Consider the following 8,839-nt stretch of genomic DNA (forward strand, 5'->3'; position numbering starts at 1 on the left):
CATGCAAACGACTTTACGAAGACAAACTGTAAATAAGTGAGGGAGGAGATAGAACCAGTTGCTTGGTGAGGACATGGATTTGTTGGACTAGTTCCAGTTGCTGTGACAACTGTACGTCTGGTTGGGGAGGCTGAGATTCAACTCAGAAGACCGCGTCTTCACCTTATTCCCCTTGAGCTAAGGACACTTAGTCCCCGCCCAATCACTCTGGTAAGTCTTCAAGGTAGACTTCCGAACCTTCACAGACTTCGTTCACCGGCAATCCACAATGACTCTTGGATGCTCAGAACGCGACGCCTAACCAGCTGGAGGATTCACAGTCCTCAAGTGTAACAAGTCTTCAGGTCACGCGGACAGAAAGACTTCAGTGATGCCTAACACTCTTTGGCTCTGGGTGTTTTGGGCTTTGTCCTTGCAAGGATCTTTCTCTCAAATGCTTCGGAGGTGGGTTGCTCTCAAACGACAAAAGTCGTGCACTAACTCTGAGCAGCCACCAATTTATGGTGTAGGGGGTGGGCTATTTATAGCCAGGAGGCAACCCGACCTGATTTGTCCAAAATGACCCTGGGTCAGTAAGGAACTGACACGTGTCCAACGGTCAGATTTCTAACACACGCGACAGCTTGACTTGGGCTACAAGTAAAGCCGACTTATCCAGCTCTGGATAAGATTTGCTCTCATTGTCTTCGCTCGAAGACATAGGGTTTGGTTGAGCATCACTTCACTCACTCTGACTTTGTTCACTTGGACCCCACTTAACAGTACGGTGGTTCCTATGACTCAACAAAGAAGAAAAGGAAACTACGAAACAGCTATGTCTTCGCACTCCATAGTCTTCACGTGAATGTCTTCTCGAGTCATAATATTCGTTGTGAATATCTTCACATACCACCATTGTCTTCAATGTCTTCACACATTTTTAGGGGTCATCTCTGGTAGGTAAACCGAATCAATGAGGGACTACTACCTGTGTTATCCTGCAATTATCACAAACACATTAGTCCCTCCACCAGGTTTGTCGTCAATACTCAAAAACCAACTAGGGGTTTGCTTCTCCGCTGAGCAGGAGCAGCACACGCAACGGGTAAACCGAGCATGCTTAACCGGCATAGCTAGCAAATGGCAAGGTGCTCCTCCAAGCTCTGGGGGTCGGCATGAATGGCAGCCATCGCGACCTCATCCGCGCCTGCAGCCGCGATTTGCTTCTCCGCTGCCAAATGCTCCTTAAGATCCTGGCTAAACTGCATGCACCATGGCTTAGGGCGGCGCTTATTTGGTGGAGGGGTTGGTGATTTGGGTGGACGGTGTCAGGCTCGCGCCGGCGGTCGGGGCATGTGGGATCTGGAAGGAGGAGGAGGATGGGGTTCGGGTGTGGAATACCTGCCTGGATAGACGAGGCCGAGCAGCGTGAAGGAGGGTCACCGGCGAGGAGGCATTGCTGCAAGCAAGGAGTGAAGGTTTCAACTTGGAAAGGAAGGCGGAAACAGGGGAAATGTGGCTTTTGGTAAGGGGGAGGGAGCGGGGAGGTAGATATTTCCGCGGAAGCCAAAAATTTGGAATCGCTTCAGCGAAAAAACTGGCGCGCAAAGTGTCATCAGACACGGTCCCTTATTCATAACTGTGTACGATATGTGAACATCACAAACGATTCAGATAGCTTAACCCGTGTATGATGAGTTTGAATGTCAAAATTTTTGCTTCGAATTTCCATGGTTACAGTGGTCATCCACGTCATTGCATAATTAGGGTACACAAAGGAGACTACAGCACACCCACACTTCTTAACCGAGCAAGTTCAGGAATTAAACAGAGCTAGGTGACCTAAACATTACTTTAACAAATTAAAGACCGGCGCTCTCATAATTAAACAAAACAAAGATTACTACTATGGCTGGTGCTCGTCGATCTCCGCCGACGCCTCCATGTCGAGCTCGCGCCCGACGGTCTCCTGGGGAAGGGGATCCATGGCATCCATCGCACCATACTCGGCAAGCATCTCGCAATCTGCGTCCGTCATCTCTTTGGAGAAGGCCGCCACGAGCTGGGCGTGAGCGGCCGCGATCTGGGCTTGGACGGGCTCCGTCGTCGCAAGGTATGCGGCGGGGGAACGGACGGCTGCTCGAACACTCTCGACAATTGCCAACTCTTCAGCCGTGGGTTGCCGACCGTTGTCGCAGAAGCTTCGTTCGATTTGTGCGGTGACGACCACGAGTTGGGCGTTGGCGGCCTCGACATGGTCGTGGGCGGCCTCCATCAGGGCTAAGGCCGCCGCTGCGGAACAGACAGCTGTTGCGCCGCTCTCGCCAGTTGCTATCCCCGAGGCAGATGTTGTTGCCGCCACCTGAGAAGCAACAGCGGCCGTTTGGGCTGCCTTGGCCGCCCGGTCGCAGATTGCGGCCGCACTCATGCACCTTGTTACCACGCGCATGGCGGCTGCGGCCGCGCTCTCGCCGGAGTGGGCCACCGAAGTTGCCCTCACGACGCGGGTCCACATGCCCGTCTTTCACCGGCGATGATTGAACAGTGAAATGATATTTGGGGGGGCGAGCTAGTGTGCTTGAGACGCCAGCTATGGACTGTAGCCGACGCACCTTCTCGCGTAATCCATAGGCGTACTATACACCGACGGTGCTCTAGGATATTTTGTGCTGCATCTCACACGGTTGGTGATAATAAACTGTGTGCGATCTACTTGATTTTTCATCTTGATTTGAATTACATAATGGGGTCACAACGGCAATGGACGATGTTTGAATTGATATACCTTTAATCTGCAGTGAACAAGCAACTATATGTGTGTCGTAAAAGAATTGGAATTATTCAGGGTTCGTTTGAACATTTTATACATTAAATTGGTTTTCTAGCCATTTCAGGTGCACAATTCAAAATTAAACTACATGCACATGCTCTGGTGCACCAACATGGGTTGTAAAATCATATATGTGTCCATGGGTTTATGCTTATGTCCCATGCAAAAGTGGGGATGAAATTCGAACACCACGGCACCATGACTCTCCGGCAAACATCGACGTACTTGCTTTTGTAATTCTAGTAAATCCGAAATTCATCCAAAATTCATGAAACTTGGCATGCTATCATGGAGCGGCATCAACATGTCGTGGTAAAAATTTTGTCCCATTTGGGGCAAGTTTGGGTATAAGTTTCTCATAAACCAGAGTTTCTCAAAACAAGTGTGATGGTTTCGGTAGGGAACGTTTCACCTTTCTGGACGAAACGATATCTGTTGCCTCTTCTCGATTTCAAATTTTTTCCTAGTGTCAACATAGAACAACAGGAGTGTTGTGTCAATTTTTGGGATTTTTCGGGGTTCCCTTGGACATTTTTATACATTAACTGACTTTTCTATGCATTCACGTGCATAATTCAAATTTGAACTACATGCACATGCTCTAGTGCATATAAATTAGTCGAAAATTCAAATCTATGTCCTTGGTTGCCTGCTTAGGTCCCATGCAAGAAATGGGAATGAATATCAAACACCCTGCAATCGTCACTCGGCCACAAACATTGAGATACCTGGTTTTTAAATTCTAGTCAATCCAAAATTCGTCTGAAATTCATGAAAGTTGCCATGCTATCATGGAGCGGCATCAACATGTCGTGGTAAATTTTTTGTCCCATTTGGGGCAGGTTTGGGTATATTATTCCCACAAACCAGAGCTTCTCACAACAATCATGATGGTTTCGGTAGGGAACGTCCTACCTTTGGGGATGAAACAATATCCGTTGCCACTTATTGCTTTCATAAAACTTCTCATGTCAACATAGAACAACAGGATTGTTGTGTCAATTTTTGTGATTTTTCGGGGTTCGTTTGGACATTTTTATGCATTAACTGAGTTTTCAATGCATTTATGTGCATAATTCAAATTTGAACTACATGCACATGCTCGAGTGCATATAAATAGGTTGAAAAATCAAATCTGTTTCCTTGGGCGCATGCTTAGGTCCCATGCAATAAATGGGAATGAATTTCAAACACCAGGGCACCATTGATTGCCGGCAAAACATTGAGATACCTGGTTTTTAAATTCTAGTAAATCCAAAACTCGTCTGAAATTCATGAAACTTGGCATGCTATCATGGAGCGGCATCAACATAGAACAACAGGAGTGTTCTGTCAATTTTTGTGATTTTTCGAGGTTCGTTTGGACATTTTTATGCATTAACTGAGTTTTCAATGCATTTATCTGGATAATTAAAATTTGAACTACATGCATATGCTCCAGTGCATATAAATTGGTTGAAATATCAAAGTTGTTTCCTTGGGTGCATGCTTAGGGCCCATGCAAGAAATGGTAATGAATTTCAATCACCAGGGCACCGTTGATTGCCGGCACAACATTGAGATACCTAGTTTTTTAAATTCTAGTAAATTGAAAACTCGTCTAAAATTCATGAAACTTGGCATGCTATCATGGAGCGGCATCAACATGTCGTGGTAAAAATTTTGTCCCATTTGGGGCAGGTTTGGGTATATTCTTCCCACAAACCAGAGCTTCTCACAACAAGCATGATGGTTTCGGTAGGGAACGTCCCACATTTGGGGATGAAACAATGTCCATTACCTCTTATTGCTTCCAAAAAAATTATCATGTCAACATAGAACAATTGGAGTGTTGTGTCAATTTTTGTGATTTTTCGGGGTTCGTTTGGACATTTTTATGCATTAACTGAGTTTTCAATGCATTTATGTGCATAATTCAAATTTGAACTACATGCACATGCTCCAGTGCATATAGATTGGTTGAAAAATCAAAGTTGTTTCCTTGGGTGCATGCTTAGGGCCCATGCAAGAAATGGTAATGAATTTCAATCACCAGGGCACCGTTGATTGCCGGCACAACATTGAGATACCTAGTTTTTTAAATTCTAGTAAATCCATAACTCGTCTGAAATTCATGAAACTTGGCATGCTATCATGGAGTGCCATCAACATGCCGTGGTAAATGTTTTGTCCCATTTGGGACAGGTTTGGGTATATGCTTCTCATAAACCAGAGCTTCTCACAACAAGCATGATGGTTTCGGTAGGGAACGTCCCACCTTTGGGGACGAAATGATATCCATTGCCTCTTATAGCTTTCAAAAATTTCTCATGTCAACATAGAACAACAGGATTGTTCTGCCAATTTTTGTGATTTTTCGGGGTTCGTTTGGACATTTTTATGCATTAACAGAGTTTTCAACGCATTTATGTGCATAATTCAAATTTGAACTACATGCACATGCTCCAGTGCACATAAATTTGTTGAAAAATCAAATATGTGTCCTTGGGTGCATGCTTAGGTCCCATGCAAGAAATGGGAATGAATTTCAAACACCAGGGCATTGTTGAATTCTGGCAAAACATTGAGATACCTGGTTTTTAAATTCTAGTAAATCCAAAACTTGTATGAAATTCATGAAACTTGGCATGCTATCATGGAGGGGCATCAACATGCCGTGGTAAATTTTTTGTCCCTTTTGGGGCAGCTTTGGGTATATGCTTCTCACAAACCAGAGCTTCTCACAACAATCATGATGGTTTCGGTAGGGAACGTCCCACCTTTGGGGACGAAACGATATCCATTGCCTCATATTGCTTTCAAAAAGTTTCTCGTGTCAACATAGAACAACAGGAATGTTGTGTCAAATTTTGTGATTTTTCGGGGTTCGCTTGGACGTTTTTATTCATTAATTGAGTTTTCAATGCATTTATGTGCATAATACAAATTTGAACTACATGCACATGCTCCAGTGCATATAAATTGGTTGAAAAATGAAATCTGTTTCCTTGGGTGCATGCTTAGGTCCCATGCAAGAAATGGCAATGAATTTCAATCACCAGGGCACCGTTGATTGCCGGCACAACATTGAGATACCTTCTTTTTTAAATTCTAGTAAACCGAAAACTCGTCTGAAATTCATGAAACTTGGCATGCTATCATGGAGCGGCATCAACATGTCGTGGTAAAAATTTTGTCCCATTTGGGGCAGGTTTGGGTATATTCTTCCCACAAACCAGAGCTTCTCAAAACAAGCATGATGGTTTCCGTAGGGAACGTCCCACCTTTGGGGATGAAACAATATCCATTGCCTCTTATTGCTTTAAAAAAAATTCTCATGTCAACATAGAACAACAGGAGTGTTGTGTCAATTTTTGTGATTTTTCGAGGTTCGTTTGGACATTTTTATGCATTGACTAAGTTTTCAATGCATTTATGTGCATAATTCAAATTTGAACTACATGCACATGCTCCAGTGCATATAAATTGGTTGAAAAATCAAATCTGTTTCCTTGAGTGCATGCTTAGGTCCCATGCAAGAAATGGTAATGAATTTCACTCACCAGGGCACCGTTGATTGCCGCCACAACCTTGAGATACCTGGTTTTTTAAATTCTTGTAAATCCGAAACTCGTCTGAAATTCATGAAACTTGGCATGCTATAATGGAGCGGCATCAACATGCCATGGTAAATGTTTTGTCCCATTTGTTGCAGGTTTGGGTATATGCTTCCCACAAACTAGAGCTTCTCACAACAAGCATGATGGTTTCGGTAGGGAACGTCCCACCTTTGGGGACGAAATGATATCCATTGCCTCTTATTGCTTTCAAAAAATTTCTCGTGTCAACATAGAACAACAGGAGTGTTGTGTCAATTTTTGTGATTTCTCAGGGTTCGTTTGGACATTTTTATGCATTAACTGAGTTTTCAATGCATTTATGTGCATAATTCAAATTTGAACTACATGCACATGCTCCAGTGCATATAAATTGGTTGAAAAATCAAATATGTGTCCTTGGGTGCATGCTTAGGTCCCATGCAAGAAATGGGAATGAATTTCAAACACTAGGGCACCGTTGATTGCCGACAAAACGTTGAGATACTTTATTTTGAAATTCTAGTAATATCCAAAACTCGCTGAAATTCATGAAACTTGGCATGCTATCGTGGAGCGGCATGAACATGCCGTGGTAAAAAATTTGTCCAATTTGGGGCTGGTTTGGGTATATGCTTCTCACAAACCAGAGTTTCTCACAACAAGCATGACGGTTTCGGTAGGGAACGTCCCACCATTGGGGACAAAACGATTTCCATTGCCTCTTATTGCTTTCAAAAAAATTCTCGTGTCAATATAGAACAACAGGAGTGTTGTGTCAATTTTTGTGATTTTTCGGGGTTTGTTTGGACCTTTTTATGCAAACTGAGTTTTCAATGCATTTTTGTGCATAATTCAAATTTGAACTACGTGCACATGCTCCAATGCATATAAATTGGTTGAAAAATCAAATCTGTTTCCTTGGGTGCATGCTTAGGTCAATGCAAGAAATGGTAATGAATTTCAATCACCAGGGCACCGTTGATTGCCGACACAACATTGAGATACTTGGTTTTTTAAATTCTAGTAAATCCAAAACTCGTCTGAAATTCATGAAACTTGGCATGCTATCATGGAGCGGCATCAACATGTCAGGTGCACAATTTCAGGTGCACAATTCAAAATTAAACTACATGCACATGCTCCAGTGAATATAAATTGGTTGAAAAATGAAATCTGTGTCCTTGGGTGCATGCTTAGGTCCCATGCAAGAAATGGGAATGAATTTCAAACACCAGGGCACTGTTGACTGTCGGCAAAACATTGAGATGCCTGGTTTTCAAATTCTAGTAATCCAAAACTCGTATGAACTTCATGAAACTTGGCCTGCTATCATGGAGCGGCATCAACATGCCATGGTAAATTTTTTGTCCCATTTGGGGCAGATTTGGGTATATGCTTCTCACAAAGCAGAGCTTCTCACAACAAGCATGATGGTTTTGGTAGGGAACGTCCCACCTTTGGGGATGAAACGCTATCCATTGCCTCATATTGCTTTCAAAAAATTTCTCGTGTCAACATAGAACAACAGGAGTGTTGTGTCAATTTTTGTGATTTCTCAGGGTTCGTTTGGACATTTTTATGCATTAACTGAGTTTTCAATGCATTTATGTGCATAATTCAAATTTGAACTACATGCACATGCTCCAGTGCATATAAATTGGTTGAAAAATCAAATATGTGTCCTTGGGTGCATGCTTAGGTCCCATGCAAGAAATGGGAATGAATTTCAAACACTAGGGCACCGTTGATTGCCGACAAAACGTTGAGATACTTTATTTTGAAATTCTAGTAATATCCAAAACTCGCTGAAATTCATGAAACTTGGCATGCTATCGTGGAGCGGCATGAACATGCCGTGGTAAAAAATTTGTCCAATTTGGGGCTGGTTTGGGTATATGCTTCTCACAAACCAGAGTTTCTCACAACAAGCATGACGGTTTCGGTAGGGAACGTCCCACCATTGGGGACAAAACGATTTCCATTGCCTCTTATTGCTTTCAAAAAAATTCTCGTGTCAATATAGAACAACAGGAGTGTTGTGTCAATTTTTGTGATTTTTCGGGGTTTGTTTGGACCTTTTTATGCAAACTGAGTTTTCAATGCATTTTTGTGCATAATTCAAATTTGAACTACGTGCACATGCTCCAATGCATATAAATTGGTTGAAAAATCAAATCTGTTTCCTTGGGTGCATGCTTAGGTCAATGCAAGAAATGGTAATGAATTTCAATCACCAGGGCACCGTTGATTGCCGACACAACATTGAGATACTTGGTTTTTTAAATTCTAGTAAATCCAAAACTCGTCTGAAATTCATGAAACTTGGCATGCTATCATGGAGCGGCATCAACATGTCAGGTGCACAATTTCAGGTGCACAATTCAAAATTAAACTACATGCACATGCTCCAGTGAATATAAATTGGTTGAAAAATGAAATCTGTGTCCTTGGG

Source organism: Triticum aestivum, chromosome 1D, assembly GCF_018294505.1.
Source record: "Triticum aestivum cultivar Chinese Spring chromosome 1D, IWGSC CS RefSeq v2.1, whole genome shotgun sequence".
Classification (NCBI taxonomy): domain Eukaryota; kingdom Viridiplantae; phylum Streptophyta; class Magnoliopsida; order Poales; family Poaceae; genus Triticum; species Triticum aestivum.